Source organism: Staurois parvus, unplaced genomic scaffold (genome assembly GCF_062004578.1).
Source record: "Staurois parvus isolate SC_StPar_1 unplaced genomic scaffold, SC_StPar_1.0 ptg002181l, whole genome shotgun sequence".
Lineage (NCBI taxonomy): Eukaryota > Metazoa > Chordata > Amphibia > Anura > Ranidae > Staurois > Staurois parvus.
In genome coordinates, this window is record NW_028319977.1 from 924109 (window position 1) to 947359 (window position 23251).

Genomic DNA, 23251 nt, shown 5'->3' on the forward strand with positions numbered 1-23251 from the left:
TGGTGGTGTGAGTCAAAAGGCAGATAGCGGTCTGTGTGGGTAGGTTTCCTGGAGACCTCCATGCCCAAGTCAGCCCCTTCCTTGCCTTGTAAGACGCCGTCCAAAAGGGGGCATTTGCTATTCAGTGCCTCTTCCCGTGTACACTTGATGTATTTGTCCACTGACTTTATGGGTTCACTAAAAGCTTGTGGGGTGCTGATGCTCTAATCTTGACCCAAGTAGAATCCACATGCCTTTACAAACGGCTTGGTCTTTTCCCCATGGAACAATTCAAGGCTCAAGGGTCAGCAATGAATGCACTTGGTCAGGCTTTAGTTCTTTTTGGCTGTCAAGAGACGTACCTCCTTTCAGATGTTTCCCACAATCTCAACAGCCTCTGCCAAGTGTATACAAGTGAAAAGGCCGATGGCATCATGGGACGTGATTGTTTCTTCCGGCTCCAACTTCAGTCTACATTCCTTGTTGACACATTCTTTAGCATTCTTCCAAATGGTGCATTATCTTGCCAGTTGAGGGTGTTAGAATGGTAGGCAGATACTTAGAAACGCTGTGTGTGACAGAGTTGATTCTTTGGGAATCAGTGGTTGAAATGCCTGAACCTTGTTGCTTGATACTGCTGTACCCCGCGAGCGAGTTAAAGCAGGAGGCCGGAGCCTGTTGGGATGCCGAGGAATATTTCCACAGTCGTCACTAAGGCAAGAAATCTAAGGAGCTTTTGATAAGGACCTGGGGCCCTGTGGTATTTTGTCAAGGGCGCAAAGAAGGAGATTGCGTTGGCCGGGAATCGAACCCGGGTCAACTGCTTGGAAGGCAGCTATGCTCACCACTATACCACCAACGCAAGGCTGTGCGCCAGGCATCCTGCTACCTCTATACAATTAAGGCCACACATGACATTGACTCACGGACCCCCTCCAGCGCAAGGTCCATTCGCTGCCGTACCAAGTGACCACTAGGAAGATCAGCTAGAAATATTTCCCCATTCGTGGAGAGAAAGGAAGCCAAGCCAGTAGATACGGTAAAGGTGTGATTGTGCAGTGCGCATGAAGGAACTGGAGATACAAGTTTTGCAAAGGCCTTTCACTCGGGCAAAAGGGACACGGAATGTGTCCCACGCCCAACGTGGGGCTCGAACCCACGACCCTGAGATTAAGAGTCTCATGCTCTACCGACTGAGCTAGCCGGGCTACAGCACTTTTGCACTTCAAGGCCTCTCACAGCCACCTGAGTCCGCAGACTTTTTGATAGCTTTCGACATAATTCCTTTGGCTAAACTCAATGCGCTTCCAAGTACTACTCTGTTCACTTGCTGTCAGGGCGCTACATCACCATTTTTGCTGTGACTTTGGAGGATCACAACAAAATGCGCTGGCTGATTCCAAACCCTTTTCTCTCTGTGCAAAACATCAAGCCGTAGCCTCCCACATAACATCTGCCAAGTCATTCATTTGCCCTTTCCGGCCGAGGCGGCATCAAGCAATACCTCAACCGAGAAGGTCAAATGCAAAGTGTACGGCGCTGGCTTAGCAAGCAAGGTGTCACGTGCTCTTCCCAGTTCCCTTGGATAGCTCAGCTGGTAGAGCGGAGGACTGTAGAGACAAAGCAGCAATCCTTAGGTCGCTGGTTCAATTCCGGCTCGAAGGAAGAGCTTTTTACCCCGCGTCTCTGCCTTTTAGAAAGAAGGCAATCTCTTATCACTACAAATGTGCAATTGGGAAGCTTTTTAGGCACCTTCAGTTCATCTTTCATGTCTCCTTTGGGCCAGCTCAAGCACACTTGTCGTGTGGTCTCTGTGGCGCAATCGGTTAGCGCGTTTGGCTGTTAACCGAAAGGTTGGTGGTTCAAGCCCACCCAGGGACGCTCGTGCTTTCTCTTTACCTTAGCAGGGCCCGCTGCCAAGTCTCACCCTAACCTAAGAAGACAAATAGCGTCCTTTGGCTTGTCTCACACGGCTGACGATTAACCATTCACTCGAGACATTCCTTGAAAACGGACTAGAATAATGTCGCAATCAATTGCTCTTCTTCTGGAATGTTCAAGATCTTTCATAGGTTAGTCAAGCCACTTCTTCGCTTCCGCTGAGTCTCAGGAACAAACCCCAGCATTTCTATTCACACCTGAACACCAGGGGATGTGTGAGAATTGTGGAAGCACCTTTTTTCACCTTACATGATCCCATTGTTGGTGTCAGGAAGCCTGCATAGCTAAAAGTGCCTAGATTGACATGGCCAAAGGCCTCAATTGTTGTCAAATGGCCTGGATAGAGGTGTTAAAAACGTGGAATACAGATAGTGTCAATGTTTAAGCGTGTGCCCCGGGGCTATGCTGGGCTTGAAGTACACAGGGATGCAATGTTTCTTAAAGATCCTTCTGAGTTTTTCCGACGCTCCAGTTACATACGGGATGACTAGATTTCTCCTAGTGTTCTGCTTCTCCCCAGTTTGTTTCCCTGACCTTGCGGAGGTTTTAACCAAGACCCAGTCTGGGTAGCCACAAGCTTTCAAAGCCCTCCTGAGATGTCACGGTAGCACTCTCCTAGTCATGCGCTAGGATTTGTATAGTTGGTCTCTGCTTACCAGAGAGGCTGTCGGGTAAATTCAGTGTGGTATTCTGCTTAACAGAGTGCTGCCATGGATTAGTCAGGTCTGCTCATGATTCTCTGATGTTGTTTGAGTTTGTCTGAGTTATTCCCGCCTTCAGGAAGCTGTGAGAGCTTTCCAGAACATGGGTAGGGGCTAGGCAAATGAACAGCGTGAATACGGATACCGCCCTGGCCAGTTGCAAGGGAGGGCAGTCCTGTGGCATGCTGGGAGTGGCATTTATGTTCTGCGAGCACATGGGCTCAGCGTCTTTCCTGGGAGAGGACTGAACAGCTGGGCTGGAGGCAGGCTGCCTCGCCTGGCGCCGGCTGCCATGAGGCCCCAGGTGGGTGGACCTGAGGGCCTCAAGCCAGTCAGGACGTCAATACTGCTTAACTAAGAGATCAGCTAGATGTCTTCAGTGTGAAAAGTTCTCATTTTGGAGTATCCTACTACAATTCCCCATCCCTATCCCCAGCTCGACAAGAAAACTCCAAAAACAAACATCCCCTAGTCCGGTCATTGAAGGCAAGGAGCGTTTGCGCGCGTGTGTATTTGGCTGAAGAAATACACTGTGCCTGGCTGCGGGGCGAAGTCAAGGGAAACCGGGGCAAACACGCCAGCGTCCCTCGCAAGGGTGGCGTTGCATCTGTGTTCTTTTGTCTTTAGACTCTTTTGGTTGCTACCATGTCAGCCGGATATTGCAGAGTCCTAAGAACCCCCAGCTCGTGTTCCAGTGGGTGGTGGTGTGAGTCAAAAGGCAGATAGCGGTCTGTGTGGGTAGGTTTCCTGGAGACCTCCATGCCCAAGTCAGCCCCTTCCTTGCCTTGTAAGACGCCGTCCAAAAGGGGGCATTTGCTATTCAGTGCCTCTTCCCGTGTACACTTGATGTATTTGTCCACTGACTTTATGGGTTCACTAAAAGCTTGTGGGGTGCTGATGCTCTAATCTTGACCCAAGTAGAATCCACATGCCTTTACAAACGGCTTGGTCTTTTCCCCATGGAACAATTCAAGGCTCAAGGGTCAGCAATGAATGCACTTGGTCAGGCTTTAGTTCTTTTTGGCTGTCAAGAAACTTACCTCCTTTCAGATGTTTCCCACAATCTCAACAGCCTCTGCTACGTGTATGCAAGTGAAAAGGCCGATGGCATCATGGGACGTGATTGTTTCTTCCGGCTCCAACTTCAGTCTACATTCCTTGTTGACACATTCTTTAGCATTCTTCCAAATGGTGCATTATCTTGCCAGTTGAGGGTGTTAGAATGGTAGGCAGATACTTAGAAACGCTGTGTGTGACAGAGTTGATTCTTTGGGAATCAGTGGTTGAAATGCCTGAACCTTGTTGCTTGATACTGCTGTACCCCGCGAGCGAGTTAAAGCAGGAGGCCGGAGCCTGTTGGGATGCCGAGGAATATTTCCACAGTCGTCACTAAGGAGCTTTTGATAAGGACCTGGGGCCCTGTGGTATTTTGTCAAGGGCGCAAAGAAGGAGATTGCGTTGGCCGGGAATCGAACCCGGGTCAACTGCTTGGAAGGCAGCTATGCTCACCACTATACCACCAACGCAAGGCTGTGCGCCAGGCATCCTGCTACCTCTATACAATTAAGGCCACACATGACATTGACTCACGGACCCCCTCCAGCGCAAGGTCCATTCGCTGCCGTACCAAGTGACCACTAGGAAGATCAGCTAGAAATATTTCCCCATTCGTGGAGAGAAAGGAAGCCAAGCCAGTAGATACGGTAAAGGTGTGATTGTGCAGTGCGCATGAAGGAACTGGAGATACAAGTTTTGCAAAGGCCTTTCACTCGGGCAAAAGGGACACGGAATGTGTCCCACGCCCAACGTGGGGCTCGAACCCACGACCCTGAGATTAAGAGTCTCATGCTCTACCGACTGAGCTAGCCGGGCTACAGCACTTTTGCACTTCAAGGCCTCTCACAGCCACCTGAGTCCGCAGACTTTTTGATAGCTTTCGACATAATTCCTTTGGCTAAACTCAATGCGCTTCCAAGTACTACTCTGTTCACTTGCTGTCAGGGCGCTACATCACCATTTTTGCTGTGACTTTGGAGGATCACAACAAAATGCGCTGGCTGATTCCAAACCCTTTTCTCTCTGTGCAAAACATCAAGCCGTAGCCTCCCACATAACATCTGCCAAGTCATTCATTTGCCCTTTCCGGCCGAGGCGGCATCAAGCAATACCTCAACCGAGAAGGTCAAATGCAAAGTGTACGGCGCTGGCTTAGCAAGCAAGGTGTCACGTGCTCTTCCCAGTTCCCTTGGATAGCTCAGCTGGTAGAGCGGAGGACTGTAGAGACAAAGCAGCAATCCTTAGGTCGCTGGTTCAATTCCGGCTCGAAGGAAGAGCTTTTTACCCCGCGTCTCTGCCTTTTAGAAAGAAGGCAATCTCTTATCACTACAAATGTGCAATTGGGAAGCTTTTTAGGCACCTTCAGTTCATCTTTCATGTCTCCTTTGGGCCAGCTCAAGCACACTTGTCGTGTGGTCTCTGTGGCGCAATCGGTTAGCGCGTTTGGCTGTTAACCGAAAGGTTGGTGGTTCAAGCCCACCCAGGGACGCTCGTGCTTTCTCTTTACCTTAGCAGGGCCCGCTGCCAAGTCTCACCCTAACCTAAGAAGACAAATAGCGTCCTTTGGCTTGTCTCACACGGCTGACGATTAACCATTCACTCGAGACATTCCTTGAAAACGGACTAGAATAATGTCGCAATCAATTGCTCTTCTTCTGGAATGTTCAAGATCTTTCATAGGTTAGTCAAGCCACTTCTTCGCTTCCGCTGAGTCTCAGGAACAAACCCCAGCATTTCTATTCACACCTGAACACCAGGGGATGTGTGAGAATTGTGGAAGCACCTTTTTTCACCTTACATGATCCCATTGTTGGTGTCAGGAAGCCTGCATAGCTAAAAGTGCCTAGATTGACATGGCCAAAGGCCTCAATTGTTGTCAAATGGCCTGGATAGAGGTGTTAAAAACGTGGAATACAGATAGTGTCAATGTTTAAGCGTGTGCCCCGGGGCTATGCTGGGCTTGAAGTACACAGGGATGCAATGTTTCTTAAAGATCCTTCTGAGTTTTTCCGACGCTCCAGTTACATACGGGATGACTAGATTTCTCCTAGTGTTCTGCTTCTCCCCAGTTTGTTTCCCTGACCTTGCGGAGGTTTTAACCAAGACCCAGTCTGGGTAGCCACAAGCTTTCAAAGCCCTCCTGAGATGTCACGGTAGCACTCTCCTAGTCATGCGCTAGGATTTGTATAGTTGGTCTCTGCTTACCAGAGAGGCTGTCGGGTAAATTCAGTGTGGTATTCTGCTTAACAGAGTGCTGCCATGGATTAGTCAGGTCTGCTCATGATTCTCTGATGTTGTTTGAGTTTGTCTGAGTTATTCCCGCCTTCAGGAAGCTGTGAGAGCTTTCCAGAACATGGGTAGGGGCTAGGCAAATGAACAGCGTGAATACGGATACCGCCCTGGCCAGTTGCAAGGGAGGGCAGTCCTGTGGCATGCTGGGAGTGGCATTTATGTTCTGCGAGCACATGGGCTCAGCGTCTTTCCTGGGAGAGGACTGAACAGCTGGGCTGGAGGCAGGCTGCCTCGCCTGGCGCCGGCTGCCATGAGGCCCCAGGTGGGTGGACCTGAGGGCCTCAAGCCAGTCAGGACGTCAATACTGCTTAACTAAGAGATCAGCTAGATGTCTTCAGTGTGAAAAGTTCTCATTTTGGAGTATCCTACTACAATTCCCCATCCCTATCCCCAGCTCGACAAGAAAACTCCAAAAACAAACATCCCCTAGTCCGGTCATTGAAGGCAAGGAGCGTTTGCGCGCGTGTGTATTTGGCTGAAGAAATACACTGTGCCTGGCTGCGGGGCGAAGTCAAGGGAAACCGGGGCAAACACGCCAGCGTCCCTCGCAAGGGTGGCGTTGCATCTGTGTTCTTTTGTCTTTAGACTCTTTTGGTTGCTACCATGTCAGCCGGATATTGCAGAGTCCTAAGAACCCCCAGCTCGTGTTCCAGTGGGTGGTGGTGTGAGTCAAAAGGCAGATAGCGGTCTGTGTGGGTAGGTTTCCTGGAGACCTCCATGCCCAAGTCAGCCCCTTCCTTGCCTTGTAAGACGCCGTCCAAAAGGGGGCATTTGCTATTCAGTGCCTCTTCCCGTGTACACTTGATGTATTTGTCCACTGACTTTATGGGTTCACTAAAAGCTTGTGGGGTGCTGATGCTCTAATCTTGACCCAAGTAGAATCCACATGCCTTTACAAACGGCTTGGTCTTTTCCCCATGGAACAATTCAAGGCTCAAGGGTCAGCAATGAATGCACTTGGTCAGGCTTTAGTTCTTTTTGGCTGTCAAGAGACGTACCTCCTTTCAGATGTTTCCCACAATCTCAACAGCCTCTGCCAAGTGTATACAAGTGAAAAGGCCGATGGCATCATGGGACGTGATTGTTTCTTCCGGCTCCAACTTCAGTCTACATTCCTTGTTGACACATTCTTTAGCATTCTTCCAAATGGTGCATTATCTTGCCAGTTGAGGGTGTTAGAATGGTAGGCAGATACTTAGAAACGCTGTGTGTGACAGAGTTGATTCTTTGGGAATCAGTGGTTGAAATGCCTGAACCTTGTTGCTTGATACTGCTGTACCCCGCGAGCGAGTTAAAGCAGGAGGCCGGAGCCTGTTGGGATGCCGAGGAATATTTCCACAGTCGTCACTAAGGCAAGAAATCTAAGGAGCTTTTGATAAGGACCTGGGGCCCTGTGGTATTTTGTCAAGGGCGCAAAGAAGGAGATTGCGTTGGCCGGGAATCGAACCCGGGTCAACTGCTTGGAAGGCAGCTATGCTCACCACTATACCACCAACGCAAGGCTGTGCGCCAGGCATCCTGCTACCTCTATACAATTAAGGCCACACATGACATTGACTCACGGACCCCCTCCAGCGCAAGGTCCATTCGCTGCCGTACCAAGTGACCACTAGGAAGATCAGCTAGAAATATTTCCCCATTCGTGGAGAGAAAGGAAGCCAAGCCAGTAGATACGGTAAAGGTGTGATTGTGCAGTGCGCATGAAGGAACTGGAGATACAAGTTTTGCAAAGGCCTTTCACTCGGGCAAAAGGGACACGGAATGTGTCCCACGCCCAACGTGGGGCTCGAACCCACGACCCTGAGATTAAGAGTCTCATGCTCTACCGACTGAGCTAGCCGGGCTACAGCACTTTTGCACTTCAAGGCCTCTCACAGCCACCTGAGTCCGCAGACTTTTTGATAGCTTTCGACATAATTCCTTTGGCTAAACTCAATGCGCTTCCAAGTACTACTCTGTTCACTTGCTGTCAGGGCGCTACATCACCATTTTTGCTGTGACTTTGGAGGATCACAACAAAATGCGCTGGCTGATTCCAAACCCTTTTCTCTCTGTGCAAAACATCAAGCCGTAGCCTCCCACATAACATCTGCCAAGTCATTCATTTGCCCTTTCCGGCCGAGGCGGCATCAAGCAATACCTCAACCGAGAAGGTCAAATGCAAAGTGTACGGCGCTGGCTTAGCAAGCAAGGTGTCACGTGCTCTTCCCAGTTCCCTTGGATAGCTCAGCTGGTAGAGCGGAGGACTGTAGAGACAAAGCAGCAATCCTTAGGTCGCTGGTTCAATTCCGGCTCGAAGGAAGAGCTTTTTACCCCGCGTCTCTGCCTTTTAGAAAGAAGGCAATCTCTTATCACTACAAATGTGCAATTGGGAAGCTTTTTAGGCACCTTCAGTTCATCTTTCATGTCTCCTTTGGGCCAGCTCAAGCACACTTGTCGTGTGGTCTCTGTGGCGCAATCGGTTAGCGCGTTTGGCTGTTAACCGAAAGGTTGGTGGTTCAAGCCCACCCAGGGACGCTCGTGCTTTCTCTTTACCTTAGCAGGGCCCGCTGCCAAGTCTCACCCTAACCTAAGAAGACAAATAGCGTCCTTTGGCTTGTCTCACACGGCTGACGATTAACCATTCACTCGAGACATTCCTTGAAAACGGACTAGAATAATGTCGCAATCAATTGCTCTTCTTCTGGAATGTTCAAGATCTTTCATAGGTTAGTCAAGCCACTTCTTCGCTTCCGCTGAGTCTCAGGAACAAACCCCAGCATTTCTATTCACACCTGAACACCAGGGGATGTGTGAGAATTGTGGAAGCACCTTTTTTCACCTTACATGATCCCATTGTTGGTGTCAGGAAGCCTGCATAGCTAAAAGTGCCTAGATTGACATGGCCAAAGGCCTCAATTGTTGTCAAATGGCCTGGATAGAGGTGTTAAAAACGTGGAATACAGATAGTGTCAATGTTTAAGCGTGTGCCCCGGGGCTATGCTGGGCTTGAAGTACACAGGGATGCAATGTTTCTTAAAGATCCTTCTGAGTTTTTCCGACGCTCCAGTTACATACGGGATGACTAGATTTCTCCTAGTGTTCTGCTTCTCCCCAGTTTGTTTCCCTGACCTTGCGGAGGTTTTAACCAAGACCCAGTCTGGGTAGCCACAAGCTTTCAAAGCCCTCCTGAGATGTCACGGTAGCACTCTCCTAGTCATGCGCTAGGATTTGTATAGTTGGTCTCTGCTTACCAGAGAGGCTGTCGGGTAAATTCAGTGTGGTATTCTGCTTAACAGAGTGCTGCCATGGATTAGTCAGGTCTGCTCATGATTCTCTGATGTTGTTTGAGTTTGTCTGAGTTATTCCCGCCTTCAGGAAGCTGTGAGAGCTTTCCAGAACATGGGTAGGGGCTAGGCAAATGAACAGCGTGAATACGGATACCGCCCTGGCCAGTTGCAAGGGAGGGCAGTCCTGTGGCATGCTGGGAGTGGCATTTATGTTCTGCGAGCACATGGGCTCAGCGTCTTTCCTGGGAGAGGACTGAACAGCTGGGCTGGAGGCAGGCTGCCTCGCCTGGCGCCGGCTGCCATGAGGCCCCAGGTGGGTGGACCTGAGGGCCTCAAGCCAGTCAGGACGTCAATACTGCTTAACTAAGAGATCAGCTAGATGTCTTCAGTGTGAAAAGTTCTCATTTTGGAGTATCCTACTACAATTCCCCATCCCTATCCCCAGCTCGACAAGAAAACTCCAAAAACAAACATCCCCTAGTCCGGTCATTGAAGGCAAGGAGCGTTTGCGCGCGTGTGTATTTGGCTGAAGAAATACACTGTGCCTGGCTGCGGGGCGAAGTCAAGGGAAACCGGGGCAAACACGCCAGCGTCCCTCGCAAGGGTGGCGTTGCATCTGTGTTCTTTTGTCTTTAGACTCTTTTGGTTGCTACCATGTCAGCCGGATATTGCAGAGTCCTAAGAACCCCCAGCTCGTGTTCCAGTGGGTGGTGGTGTGAGTCAAAAGGCAGATAGCGGTCTGTGTGGGTAGGTTTCCTGGAGACCTCCATGCCCAAGTCAGCCCCTTCCTTGCCTTGTAAGACGCCGTCCAAAAGGGGGCATTTGCTATTCAGTGCCTCTTCCCGTGTACACTTGATGTATTTGTCCACTGACTTTATGGGTTCACTAAAAGCTTGTGGGGTGCTGATGCTCTAATCTTGACCCAAGTAGAATCCACATGCCTTTACAAACGGCTTGGTCTTTTCCCCATGGAACAATTCAAGGCTCAAGGGTCAGCAATGAATGCACTTGGTCAGGCTTTAGTTCTTTTTGGCTGTCAAGAGACGTACCTCCTTTCAGATGTTTCCCACAATCTCAACAGCCTCTGCCAAGTGTATACAAGTGAAAAGGCCGATGGCATCATGGGACGTGATTGTTTCTTCCGGCTCCAACTTCAGTCTACATTCCTTGTTGACACATTCTTTAGCATTCTTCCAAATGGTGCATTATCTTGCCAGTTGAGGGTGTTAGAATGGTAGGCAGATACTTAGAAACGCTGTGTGTGACAGAGTTGATTCTTTGGGAATCAGTGGTTGAAATGCCTGAACCTTGTTGCTTGATACTGCTGTACCCCGCGAGCGAGTTAAAGCAGGAGGCCGGAGCCTGTTGGGATGCCGAGGAATATTTCCACAGTCGTCACTAAGGCAAGAAATCTAAGGAGCTTTTGATAAGGACCTGGGGCCCTGTGGTATTTTGTCAAGGGCGCAAAGAAGGAGATTGCGTTGGCCGGGAATCAAACCCGGGTCAACTGCTTGGAAGGCAACTATGCTCACCACTATACCACCAACGCAAGGCTGTGCGCCAGGCATCCTGCTACCTCTATACAATTAAGGCCACACATGACATTGACTCACGGACCCCCTCCAGCGCAAGGTCCATTCGCTGCCGTACCAAGTGACCACTAGGAAGATCAGCTAGAAATATTTCCCCATTCGTGGAGAGAAAGGAAGCCAAGCCAGTAGATACGGTAAAGGTGTGATTGTGCAGTGCGCATGAAGGAACTGGAGATACAAGTTTTGCAAAGGCCTTTCACTCGGGCCAAAAGGACACGGAATGTGTCCCACGCCCAACGTGGGGCTCGAACCCACGACCCTGAGATTAAGAGTCTCATGCTCTACCGACTGAGCTAGCCGGGCTACAGAACTTTTGCACTTCAAGGCCTCTCACAGCCACCTGAGTCCGCAGACTTTTTGATAGCTTTCGACATAATTCCTTTGGCTAAACTCAATGCGCTTCCAAGTACTACTCTGTTCACTTGCTGTCAGGGCGCTACATCACCATTTTTGCTGTGACTTTGGAGGATCACAACAAAATGCGCTGGCTGATTCCAAACCCTTTTCTCTCTGTGCAAAACATCAAGCCGTAGCCTCCCACATAACATCTGCCAAGTCATTCATTTGCCCTTTCCGGCCGAGGCGGCATCAAGCAATACCTCAACCGAGAAGGTCAAATGCAAAGTGTACGGCGCTGGCTTAGCAAGCAAGGTGTCACGTGCTCTTCCCAGTTCCCTTGGATAGCTCAGCTGGTAGAGTGGAGGACTGTAGAGACAAAGCAGCAATCCTTAGGTCGCTGGTTCAATTCCGGCTCGAAGGAAGAGCTTTTTACCCCGCGTCTCTGCCTTTTAGAAAGAAGGCAATCTCTTATCACTACAAATGTGCAATTGGGAAGCTTTTTAGGCACCTTCAGTTCATCTTTCATGTCTCCTTTGGGCCAGCTCAAGCACACTTGTCGTGTGGTCTCTGTGGCGCAATCGGTTAGCGCGTTCGGCTGTTAACCGAAAGGTTGGTGGTTCAAGCCCACCCAGGGACGCTCGTGCTTTCTCTTTACCTTAGCAGGGCCCGCTGCCAAGTCTCACCCTAACCTAAGAAGACAAATAGCGTCCTTTGGCTTGTCTCACACGGCTGACGATTAACCATTCACTCGAGACATTCCTTGAAAACGGACTAGAATAATGTCGCAATCAATTGCTCTTCTTCTGGAATGTTCAAGATCTTTCATAGGTTAGTCAAGCCACTTCTTCGCTTCCGCTGAGTCTCAGGAACAAACCCCAGCATTTCTATTCACACCTGAACACCAGGGGATGTGTGAGAATTGTGGAAGCACCTTTTTTCACCTTACATGATCCCATTGTTGGTGTCAGGAAGCCTGCATAGCTAAAAGTGCCTAGATTGACATGGCCAAAGGCCTCAATTGTTGTCAAATGGCCTGGATAGAGGTGTTAAAAACGTGGAATACAGATAGTGTCAATGTTTAAGCGTGTGCCCCGGGGCTATGCTGGGCTTGAAGTACACAGGGATGCAATGTTTCTTAAAGATCCTTCTGAGTTTTTCCGACGCTCCAGTTACATACGGGATGACTAGATTTCTCCTAGTGTTCTGCTTCTCCCCAGTTTGTTTCCCTGACCTTGCGGAGGTTTTAACCAAGACCCAGTCTGGGTAGCCACAAGCTTTCAAAGCCCTCCTGAGATGTCACGGTAGCACTCTCCTAGTCATGCGCTAGGATTTGTATAGTTGGTCTCTGCTTACCAGAGAGGCTGTCGGGTAAATTCAGTGTGGTATTCTGCTTAACAGAGTGCTGCCATGGATTAGTCAGGTCTGCTCATGATTCTCTGATGTTGTTTGAGTTTGTCTGAGTTATTCCCGCCTTCAGGAAGCTGTGAGAGCTTTCCAGAACATGGGTAGGGGCTAGGCAAATGAACAGCGTGAATACGGATACCGCCCTGGCCAGTTGCAAGGGAGGGCAGTCCTGTGGCATGCTGGGAGTGGCATTTATGTTCTGCGAGCACATGGGCTCAGCGTCTTTCCTGGGAGAGGACTGAACAGCTGGGCTGGAGGCAGGCTGCCTCGCCTGGCGCCGGCTGCCATGAGGCCCCAGGTGGGTGGACCTGAGGGCCTCAAGCCAGTCAGGACGTCAATACTGCTTAACTAAGAGATCAGCTAGATGTCTTCAGTGTGAAAAATTCTCATTTTGGAGTATCCTACTACAATTCCCCATCCCTATCCCCAGCTCGACAAGAAAACTCCAAAAACAAACATCCCCTAGTCCGGTCATTGAAGGCAAGGAGCGTTTGCGCGCTTGTGTATTTGGCTGAAGAAATACACTGTGCCTGGCTGCGGGGCGAAGTCAAGGGAAACCGGGGCAAACACGCCAGCGTCCCTCGCAAGGGTGGCGTTGCATCTGTGTTCTTTTGTCTTTAGACTCTTTTGGTTGCTACCATGTCAGCCGGATATTGCAGAGTCCTAAGAACCCCCAGCTCGTGTTCCAGTGGGTGGTGGTGTGAGTCAAAAGGCAGATAGCGGTCTGTGTGGGTAGGTTTCCTGGAGACCTCCATGCCCAAGTCAGCCCCTTCCTTGCCTTGTAAGACGCCGTCCAAAAGGGGGCATTTGCTATTCAGTGCCTCTTCCCGTGTACACTTGATGTATTTGTCCACTGACTTTATGAGTTCACTAAAAGCTTGTGGGGTGCTGATGCTCTAATCTTGACCCAAGTAGAATCCACATGCCTTTACAAACGGCTTGGTCTTTTCCCCATGGAACAATTCAAGGCTCAAGGGTCAGCAATGAATGCACTTGGTCAGGCTTTAGTTCTTTTTGGCTGTCAAGAGACTTACCTCCTTTCAGATGTTTCCCACAATTTCAACAGCCTTTGCCAAGTGTATACAAGTGAAAAGGCCGATGGCATCATGGGACGTGATTGTTTCTTCCGGCTCCAACTTCAGTCTACATTCCTTGTTGACACATTCTTTAGCATTCTTCCAAATGGTGCATTATCTTGCCAGTTGAGGGTGTTAGAATGGTAGGCAGATACTTAGAAACGCTGTGTGTGACAGAGTTGATTCTTTGGGAATCAGTGGTTGAAATGCCTGAACCTTGTTGCTTGATACTGCTGTACCCCGCGAGCGAGTTAAAGCAGGAGGCCGGAGCCTGTTGGGATGCCGAGGAATATTTCCACAGTCGTCACTAAGGCAAGACATCTAAGGAGCTTTTGATAAGGACCTGGGGCCCTGTGGTATTTTGTCAAGGGCGCAAAGAAGGAGATTGCGTTGGCCGGGAATCGAACCCGGGTCAACTGCTTGGAAGGCAGCTATGCTCACCACTATACCACCAACGCAAGGCTGTGTGCCAGGCATCCTGCTACCTCTATACAATTAAGGCCACACATGACATTGACTCACGGACCCCCTCCAGCGCAAGGTCCATTCGCTGCCGTACCAAGTGACCACTAGGAAGATCAGCTAGAAATATTTCCCCATTCGTGGAGAGAAAGGAAGCCAAGCCAGTAGATACGGTAAAGGTGTGATTGTGCAGTGCGCATGAAGGAACTGGAGATACAAGTTTTGCAAAGGCCTTTCACTCGGGCAAAAGGGACACGGAATGTGTCCCACGCCCAACGTGGGGCTCGAACCCACGACCCTGAGATTAAGAGTCTCATGCTCTACCGACTGAGCTAGCCGGGCTACAGCACTTTTGCACTTCAAGGCCTCTCACAGCCACCTGAGTCCGCAGACTTTTTGATAGCTTTCGACATAATTCCTTTGGCTAAACTCAATGTGCTTCCAAGTACTACTCTGTTCACTTGCTGTCAGGGCGTTACATCACCATTTTTGCTGTGACTTTGGAGGATCACAACAAAATGCGCTGGCTGATTCCAAACCCTTTTCTCTCTGTGCAAAACATCAAGCCGTAGCCTCCCACATAACATCTGCCAAGTCATTCATTTGCCCTTTCCGGCCGAGGCGGCATCAAGCAATACCTCAACCGAGAAGGTCAAATGCAAAGTGTACGGCGCTGGCTTAGCAAGCAAGGTGTCACGTGCTCTTCCCAGTTCCCTTGGATAGCTCAGCTGGTAGAGCGGAGGACTGTAGAGACAAAGCAGCAATCCTTAGGTCGCTGGTTCAATTCCGGCTCGAAGGAAGAGCTTTTTACCCCGCGTCTCTGCCTTTTAGAAAGAAGGCAATCTCTTATCTCTACAAATGTGCAATTGGGAAGCTTTTTAGGCACCTTCAGTTCATCTTTCATGTCTCCTTTGGGCCAGCTCAAGCACGCTTGTCGTGTGGTCTCTGTGGCGCAATCGGTTAGCGCGTTCGGCTGTTAACCGAAAGGTTGGTGGTTCAAGCCCACCCAGGGACGCTCGTGCTTTCTCTTTACCTTAGTAGGGCCCGCTGCCAAGTCTCACCCTAACCTAAGAAGACAAATAGCGTCCTTTGGCTTGTCTCACACGGCTGACGATTAACCATTCACTCGAGACATTCCTTGAAAACGGACTAGAATAATGTCGCAATCAATTGCTCTTCTTCTGGAATGTTCAAGATCTTTCATAGTTTAGTCAAGCCACTTCTTCGCTTCCGCTGAGTCTCAGGAACAAACCCCAGCATTTCTATTCACACCTGAACACCAGGGGATGTGTGAGAATTGTGGAAGCACCTTTTTTCACCTTACATGATCCCATTGTTGGTGTCAGGAAGCCTGCATAGCTAAAAGTGCCTAGATTGACATGGCCAAAGGCCTCAATTGTTGTCAAATGGCCTGGATAGAGGTGTTAAAAACGTGGAATACAGATAGTGTCAATGTTTAAGCGTGTGCCCCGGGGCTATGCTGGGCTTGAAGTACACAGGGATGCAATGTTTCTTAAAGATCCTTCTGAGTTTTTCCGACGCTCCAGTTACATACGGGATGACTAGATTTCTCCTAGTGTTCTGCTTCTCCCCAGTTTGTTTCCCTGACCTTGCGGAGGTTTTAACCAAGACCCAGTCTGGGTAGCCACAAGCTTTCAAAGCCCTCCTGAGATGTCACGGTAGCACTCTCCTAGTCATGCGCTAGGATTTGTATAGTTGGTCTCTGCTTACCAGAGAGGCTGTCGGGTAAATTCAGTGTGGTATTCTGCTTAACAGAGTGCTGCCATGGATTAGTCAGGTCTGCTCATGATTCTCTGATGTTGTTTGAGTTTGTCTGAGTTATTCCCGCCTTCAGGAAGCTGTGAGAGCTTTCCAGAACATGGGTAGGGGCTAGGCAAATGAACAGCGTGAATACGGATACCGCCCTGGCCAGTTGCAAGGGAGGGCAGTCCTGTGGCATGCTGGGAGTGGCATTTATGTTCTGCGAGCACATGGGCTCAGCGTCTTTCCTGGGAGAGGACTGAACAGCTGGGCTGGAGGCAGGCTGCCTCGCCTGGCGCCGGCTGCCATGAGGCCCCAGGTGGGTGGACCTGAGGGCCTCAAGCCAGTCAGGACGTCAATACTGCTTAACTAAGAGATCAGCTAGATGTCTTCAGTGTGAAAAGTTCTCATTTTGGAGTATCCTACTACAATTCCCCATCCCTATCCCCAGCTCGACAAGAAAACTCCAAAAACAAACATCCCCTAGTCCGGTCATTGAAGGCAAGGAGCGTTTGCGCGCGTGTGTATTTGGCTGAAGAAATACACTGTGCCTGGCTGCGGGGCGAAGTCAAGGGAAACCGGGGCAAACACGCCAGCGTCCCTCGCAAGGGTGGCGTTGCATCTGTGTTCTTTTGTCTTTAGACTCTTTTGGTTGCTACCATGTCAGCCGGATATTGCAGAGTCCTAAGAACCCCCAGCTCGTGTTCCAGTGGGTGGTGGTGTGAGTCAAAAGGCAGATAGCGGTCTGTGTGGGTAGGTTTCCTGGAGACCTCCATGCCCAAGTCAGCCCCTTCCTTGCCTTGTAAGACGCCGTCCAAAAGGGGGCATTTGCTATTCAGTGCCTCTTCCCGTGTACACTTGATGTATTTGTCCACTGACTTTATGAGTTCACTAAAAGCTTGTGGGGTGCTGATGCTCTAATCTTGACCCAAGTAGAATCCACATGCCTTTACAAACGGCTTGGTCTTTTCCCCATGGAACAATTCAAGGCTCAAGGGTCAACAATGAATGCACTTGGTCAGGCTTTAGTTCTTTTTGGCTGTCAAGAGACTTACCTCCTTTCAGATGTTTCCCACAATTTCAACAGCCTCTGCCAAGTGTATACAAGTGAAAAGGCCGATGGCATCATGGGACGTGATTGTTTCTTCCGGCTCCAACTTCAGTCTACATTCCTTGTTGACACATTCTTTAGCATTCTTCCAAATGGTGCATTATCTTGCCAGTTGAGGGTGTTAGAATGGTAGGCAGATACTTAGAAACGCTGTGTGTGACAGAGTTGATTCTTTGGGAATCAGTGGTTGAAATGCCTGAACCTTGTTGCTTGATACTGCTGTACCCCGCGAGCGAGTTAAAGCAGGAGGCCGGAGCCTGTTGGGATGCCGAGGAATATTTCCACAGTCGTCACTAAGGCAAGACATCTAAGGAGCTTTTGATAAGGACCTGGGGCCCTGTGGTATTTTGTCAAGGGCGCAAAGAAGGAGATTGCGTTGGCCGGGAATCGAACCCGGGTCAACTGCTTGGAAGGCAGCTATGCTCACCACTATACCACCAACGCAAGGCTGTGCGCCAGGCATCCTGCTACCTCTATACAATTAAGGCCACACATGACATTGACTCACGGACCCCCTCCAGCGCAAGGTCCATTCGCTGCCGTACCAAGTGACCACTAGGAAGATCAGCTAGAAATATTTCCCCATTCGTGGAGAGAAAGGAAGCCAAGCCAGTAGATACGGTAAAGGTGTGATTGTGCAGTGCGCATGAAGGAACTGGAGATACAAGTTTTGCAAAGGCCTTTCACTCGGGCAAAAGGGACACGGAATGTGTCCCACGCCCAACGTGGGGCTCGAACCCACGACCCTGAGATTAAGAGTCTCATGCTCTACCGACTGAGCTAGCCGGGCTACAGCACTTTTGCACTTCAAGGCCTCTCACAGCCACCTGAGTCCGCAGACTTTTTGATAGCTTTCGACATAATTCCTTTGGCTAAACTCAATGCGCTTCCAAGTACTACTCTGTTCACTTGCTGTCAGGGCGCTACATCACCATTTTTGCTGTGACTTTGGAGGATCACAACAAAATGCGCTGGCTGATTCCAAACCCTTTTCTCTCTGTGCAAAACATCAAGCCGTAGCCTCCCACATAACATCTGCCAAGTCATTCATTTGCCCTTTCCGGCCGAGGCGGCATCAAGCAATACCTCAACCGAGAAGGTCAAATGCAAAGTGTACGGCGCTGGCTTAGCAAGCAAGGTGTCACGTGCTCTTCCCAGTTCCCTTGGATAGCTCAGCTGGTAGAGCGGAGGACTGTAGAGACAAAGCAGCAATCCTTAGGTCGATGGTTCAATTCCGGCTCGAAGGAAGAGCTTTTTACCCCGCGTCTCTGCCTTTTAGAAAGAAGGCAATCTCTTATCACTACAAATGTGCAATTGGGAAGCTTTTTAGGCACCTTCAGTTCATCTTTCATGTCTCCTTTGGGCCAGCTCAAGCACACTTGTCGTGTAGTCTCTGTGGCGCAATCGGTTAGCGCGTTCGGCTGTTAACCGAAAGGTTGGTGGTTCAAGCCCACCCAGGGACGCTCGTGCTTTCTCTTTACCTTAGCAGGGCCCGCTGCCAAGTCTCACCCTAACCTAAGAAGACAAATAGCGTCCTTTGGCTTGTCTCACACGGCTGACGATTAACCATTCACTCGAGACATTCCTTGAAAACGGACTAGAATAATGTCGCAATCAATTGCTCTTCTTCTGGAATGTTCAAGATCTTTCATAGGTTAGTCAAGCCACTTCTTCGCTTCCGCTGAGTCTCAGGAACAAACCCCAGCATTTCTATTCACACCTGAACACCAGGGGATGTGTGAGAATTGTGAAAGCACCTTTTTTCACCTTACATGATCCCATTGTTGGTGTCAGGAAGCCTGCATAGCTAAAAGTGCCTAGATTGACATGGCCAAAGGCCTCAATTGTTGTCAAATGGCCTGGATAGAGGTGTTAAAAACGTGGAATACAGATAGTGTCAATGTTTAAGCGTGTGCCCCGGGGCTATGCTGGGCTTGAAGTACACAGGGATGCAATGTTTCTTAAAGATCCTTCTGAGTTTTTCCGACGCTCCAGTTACATACGGGATGACTAGATTTCTCCTAGTGTTCTGCTTCTCCCCAGTTTGTTTCCCTGATCTTGCGGAGGTTTTAACCAAGACCCAGTCTGGGTAGCCACAAGCTTTCGAAGCCCTCCTGAGATGTCACGGTAGCACTCTCCTAGTCATGCGCTAGGATTTGTATAGTTGGTCTCTGCTTACCAGAGAGGCTGTCGGGTAAATTCAGTGTGGTATTCTGCTTAACAGAGTGCTGCCATGGATTAGTCAGGTCTGCTCATGATTCTCTGATGTTGTTTGAGTTTGTCTGAGTTATTCCCGCCTTCAGGAAGCTGTGAGAGCTTTCCAGAACATGGGTAGGGGCTAGGCAAATGAACAGCGTGAATACGGATACCGCCCTGGCCAGTTGCAAGGGAGGGCAGTCCTGTGGCATGCTGGGAGTGGCATTTATGTTCTGCGAGCACATGGGCTCAGCGTCTTTCCTGGGAGAGGACTGAACAGCTGGGCTGGAGGCAGGCTGCCTCGCCTGGCGCCGGCTGCCATGAGGCCCCAGGTGGGTGGACCTGAGGGCCTCAAGCCAGTCAGGACGTCAATACTGCTTAACTAAGAGATCAGCTAGATGTCTTCAGTGTGAAAAGTTCTCATTTTGGAGTATCCTACTACAATTCCCCATCCCTATCCCCAGCTCGACAAGAAAACTCCAAAAACAAACATCCCCTAGTCCGGTCATTGAAGGCAAGGAGCGTTTGCGCGCGTGTGTATTTGGCTGAAGAAATACACTGTGCCTGGCTGCGGGGCGAAGTCAAGGGAAACCGGGGCAAACACGCCAGCGTCCCTCGCAAGGGTGGCGTTGCATCTGTGTTCTTTTGTCTTTAGACTCTTTTGGTTGCTACCATGTCAGCCGGATATTGCAGAGTCCTAAGAACCCCCAGCTCGTGTTCCAGTGGGTGGTGGTGTGAGTCAAAAGGCAGATAGCGGTCTGTGTGGGTAGGTTTCCTGGAGACCTCCATGCCCAAGTCAGCCCCTTCCTTGCCTTGTAAGACGCCGTCCAAAAGGGGGCATTTGCTATTCAGTGCCTCTTCCCGTGTACACTTGATGTATTTGTCCACTGACTTTATGAGTTCACTAAAAGCTTGTGGGGTGCTGATGCTCTAATCTTGACCCAAGTAGAATCCACATGCCTTTACAAACGGCTTGGTCTTTTCCCCATGGAACAATTCAAGGCTCAAGGGTCAGCAATGAATGCACTTGGTCAGGCTTTAGTTCTTTTTGGCTGTCAAGAGACTTACCTCCTTTCAGATGTTTCCCACAATTTCAACAGCCTTTGCCAAGTGTATACAAGTGAAAAGGCCGATGGCATCATGGGACGTGATTGTTTCTTCCGGCTCCAACTTCAGTCTACATTCCTTGTTGACACATTCTTTAGCATTCTTCCAAATGGTGCATTATCTTGCCAGTTGAGGGTGTTAGAATGGTAGGCAGATACTTAGAAACGCTGTGTGTGACAGAGTTGATTCTTTGGGAATCAGTGGTTGAAATGCCTGAACCTTGTTGCTTGATACTGCTGTACCCCGCGAGCGAGTTAAAGCAGGAGGCCGGAGCCTGTTGGGATGCCGAGGAATATTTCCACAGTCGTCACTAAGGCAAGACATCTAAGGAGCTTTTGATAAGGACCTGGGGCCCTGTGGTATTTTGTCAAGGGCGCAAAGAAGGAGATTGCGTTGGCCGGGAATCGAACCCGGGTCAACTGCTTGGAAGGCAGCTATGCTCACCACTATACCACCAACGCAAGGCTGTGCGCCAGGCATCCTGCTACCTCTATACAATTAAGGCCACACATGACATTGACTCACGGACCCCCTCCAGCGCAAGGTCCATTCGCTGCCGTACCAAGTGACCACTAGGAAGATCAGCTAGAAATATTTCCCCATTCGTGGAGAGAAAGGAAGCCAAGCCAGTAGATACGGTAAAGGTGTGATTGTGCAGTGCGCATGAAGGAACTGGAGATACAAGTTTTGCAAAGGCCTTTCACTCGGGCAAAAGGGACACGGAATGTGTCCCACGCCCAACGTGGGGCTCGAACCCACGACCCTGAGATTAAGAGTCTCATGCTCTACCGACTGAGCTAGCCGGGCTACAGCACTTTTGCACTTCAAGGCCTCTCACAGCCACCTGAGTCCGCAGACTTTTTGATAGCTTTCGACATAATTCCTTTGGCTAAACTCAATGCGCTTCCAAGTACTACTCTGTTCACTTGCTGTCAGGGCGCTACATCACCATTTTTGCTGTGACTTTGGAGGATCACAACAAAATGCGCTGGCTGATTCCAAACCCTTTTCTCTCTGTGCAAAACATCAAGCCGTAGCCTCCCACATAACATCTGCCAAGTCATTCATTTGCCCTTTCCGGCCGAGGCGGCATCAAGCAATACCTCAACCGAGAAGGTCAAATGCAAAGTGTACGGCGCTGGCTTAGCAAGCAAGGTGTCACGTGCTTTTCCCAGTTCCCTTGGATATCTCAGCTGGTAGAGCGGAGGACTGTAGAGACAAAGCAGCAATCCTTAGGTCGCTGGTTCAATTCCGGCTCGAAGGAAGAGCTTTTTACCCCGCGTCTCTGCCTTTTAGAAAGAAGGCAATCTCTTATCTCTACAAATGTGCAATTGGGAAGCTTTTTAGGCACCTTCAGTTCATCTTTCATGTCTCCTTTGGGCCAGCTCAAGCACGCTTGTCGTGTGGTCTCTGTGGCGCAATCGGTTAGCGCGTTCGGCTGTTAACCGAAAGGTTGGTGGTTCAAGCCCACCCAGGGACGCTCGTGCTTTCTCTTTACCTTAGCAGGGCCCGCTGCCAAGTCTCACCCTAACCTAAGAAGACAAATAGCGTCCTTTGGCTTGTCTCACACGGCTGACGATTAACCATTCACTCGAGACATTCCTTGAAAACGGACTAGAATAATGTCGCAATCAATTGCTCTTCTTCTGGAATGTTCAAGATCTTTCATAGGTTAGTCAAGCCACTTCTTCGCTTCCGCTGAGTCTCAGGAACAAACCCCAGCATTTCTATTCACACCTGAACACCAGGGGATGTGTGAGAATTGTGGAAGCACCTTTTTTCACCTTACATGATCCCATTGTTGGTGTCAGGAAGCCTGCATAGCTAAAAGTGCCTAGATTGACATGGCCAAAGGCCTCAATTGTTGTCAAATGGCCTGGATAGAGGTGTTAAAAACGTGGAATACAGATAGTGTCAATGTTTAAGCGTGTGCCCCGGGGCTATGCTGGGCTTGAAGTACACAGGGATGCAATGTTTCTTAAAGATCCTTCTGAGTTTTTCCGACGCTCCAGTTACATACGGGATGACTAGATTTCTCCTAGTGTTCTGCTTCTCCCCAGTTTGTTTCCCTGACCTTGCGGAGGTTTTAACCAAGACCCAGTCTGGGTAGCCACAAGCTTTCAAAGCCCTCCTGAGATGTCACGGTAGCACTCTCCTAGTCATGCGCTAGGATTTGTATAGTTGGTCTCTGCTTACCAGAGAGGCTGTCGGGTAAATTCAGTGTGGTATTCTGCTTAACAGAGTGCTGCCATGGATTAGTCAGGTCTGCTCATGATTCTCTGATGTTGTTTGAGTTTGTCTGAGTTATTCCCGCCTTCAGGAAGCTGTGAGAGCTTTCCAGAACATGGGTAGGGGCTAGGCAAATGAACAGCGTGAATACGGATACCGCCCTGGCCAGTTGCAAGGGAGGGCAGTCCTGTGGCATGCTGGGAGTGGCATTTATGTTCTGCGAGCACATGGGCTCAGCGTCTTTCCTGGGAGAGGACTGAACAGCTGGGCTGGAGGCAGGCTGCCTCGCCTGGCGCCGGCTGCCATGAGGCCCCAGGTGGGTGGACCTGAGGGCCTCAAGCCAGTCAGGACGTCAATACTGCTTAACTAAGAGATCAGCTAGATGTCTTCAGTGTGAAAAGTTCTCATTTTGGAGTATCCTACTACAATTCCCCATCCCTATCCCCAGCTCGACAAGAAAACTCCAAAAACAAACATCCCCTAGTCCGGTCATTGAAGGCAAGGAGCGTTTGCGCGCGTGTGTATTTGGCTGAAGAAATACACTGTGCCTGGCTGCGGGGCGAAGTCAAGGGAAACCGGGGCAAACACGCCAGCGTCCCTCGCAAGGGTGGCGTTGCATCTGTGTTCTTTTGTCTTTAGACTCTTTTGGTTGCTACCATGTCAGCCGGATATTGCAGAGTCCTAAGAACCCCCAGCTCGTGTTCCAGTGGGTGGTGGTGTGAGTCAAAAGGCAGAT

At 49.9% G+C, this 23251-nt stretch overlaps 13 non-coding genes across 13 annotated transcripts; 4 read left to right on the forward strand and 9 right to left on the reverse strand.

Annotated features, from left to right (window-relative positions):
• Positions 1 to 769: 769 nt before the first annotated feature.
• On the reverse strand, positions 770 to 841 carry TRNAG-UCC (transfer RNA glycine (anticodon UCC)). Its single transcript has one exon. It is a non-coding gene; the product is annotated as a tRNA-Gly (tRNA).
• Positions 842 to 1114: 273 nt separating this feature from the next.
• Positions 1115 to 1187, reverse strand: TRNAK-CUU (transfer RNA lysine (anticodon CUU)). Its single transcript has one exon. It is a non-coding gene; the product is annotated as a tRNA-Lys (tRNA).
• Positions 1188 to 4075: 2888 nt separating this feature from the next.
• TRNAG-UCC (transfer RNA glycine (anticodon UCC)) lies at positions 4076 to 4147 on the reverse strand. The gene has a single exon. It is a non-coding gene; the product is annotated as a tRNA-Gly (tRNA).
• A 273-nt stretch (positions 4148 to 4420) lies between these two features.
• On the reverse strand, positions 4421 to 4493 carry TRNAK-CUU (transfer RNA lysine (anticodon CUU)). Its single transcript has one exon. It is a non-coding gene; the product is annotated as a tRNA-Lys (tRNA).
• A 3247-nt stretch (positions 4494 to 7740) lies between these two features.
• Positions 7741 to 7813, reverse strand: TRNAK-CUU (transfer RNA lysine (anticodon CUU)). Its single transcript has one exon. It is a non-coding gene; the product is annotated as a tRNA-Lys (tRNA).
• A 3247-nt stretch (positions 7814 to 11060) lies between these two features.
• TRNAK-CUU (transfer RNA lysine (anticodon CUU)) lies at positions 11061 to 11133 on the reverse strand. Its single transcript has one exon. It is a non-coding gene; the product is annotated as a tRNA-Lys (tRNA).
• Positions 11134 to 11732: 599 nt separating this feature from the next.
• Positions 11733 to 11806, forward strand: TRNAN-GUU (transfer RNA asparagine (anticodon GUU)). The gene has a single exon. It is a non-coding gene; the product is annotated as a tRNA-Asn (tRNA).
• Positions 11807 to 14380: 2574 nt separating this feature from the next.
• On the reverse strand, positions 14381 to 14453 carry TRNAK-CUU (transfer RNA lysine (anticodon CUU)). The gene has a single exon. It is a non-coding gene; the product is annotated as a tRNA-Lys (tRNA).
• Positions 14454 to 15052: 599 nt separating this feature from the next.
• Positions 15053 to 15126, forward strand: TRNAN-GUU (transfer RNA asparagine (anticodon GUU)). Its single transcript has one exon. It is a non-coding gene; the product is annotated as a tRNA-Asn (tRNA).
• Positions 15127 to 17700: 2574 nt separating this feature from the next.
• Positions 17701 to 17773, reverse strand: TRNAK-CUU (transfer RNA lysine (anticodon CUU)). The gene has a single exon. It is a non-coding gene; the product is annotated as a tRNA-Lys (tRNA).
• Positions 17774 to 18372: 599 nt separating this feature from the next.
• On the forward strand, positions 18373 to 18446 carry TRNAN-GUU (transfer RNA asparagine (anticodon GUU)). The gene has a single exon. It is a non-coding gene; the product is annotated as a tRNA-Asn (tRNA).
• A 2574-nt stretch (positions 18447 to 21020) lies between these two features.
• On the reverse strand, positions 21021 to 21093 carry TRNAK-CUU (transfer RNA lysine (anticodon CUU)). The gene has a single exon. It is a non-coding gene; the product is annotated as a tRNA-Lys (tRNA).
• A 599-nt stretch (positions 21094 to 21692) lies between these two features.
• Positions 21693 to 21766, forward strand: TRNAN-GUU (transfer RNA asparagine (anticodon GUU)). Its single transcript has one exon. It is a non-coding gene; the product is annotated as a tRNA-Asn (tRNA).
• The last annotated feature ends 1485 nt before the right edge of the window (positions 21767 to 23251 follow it).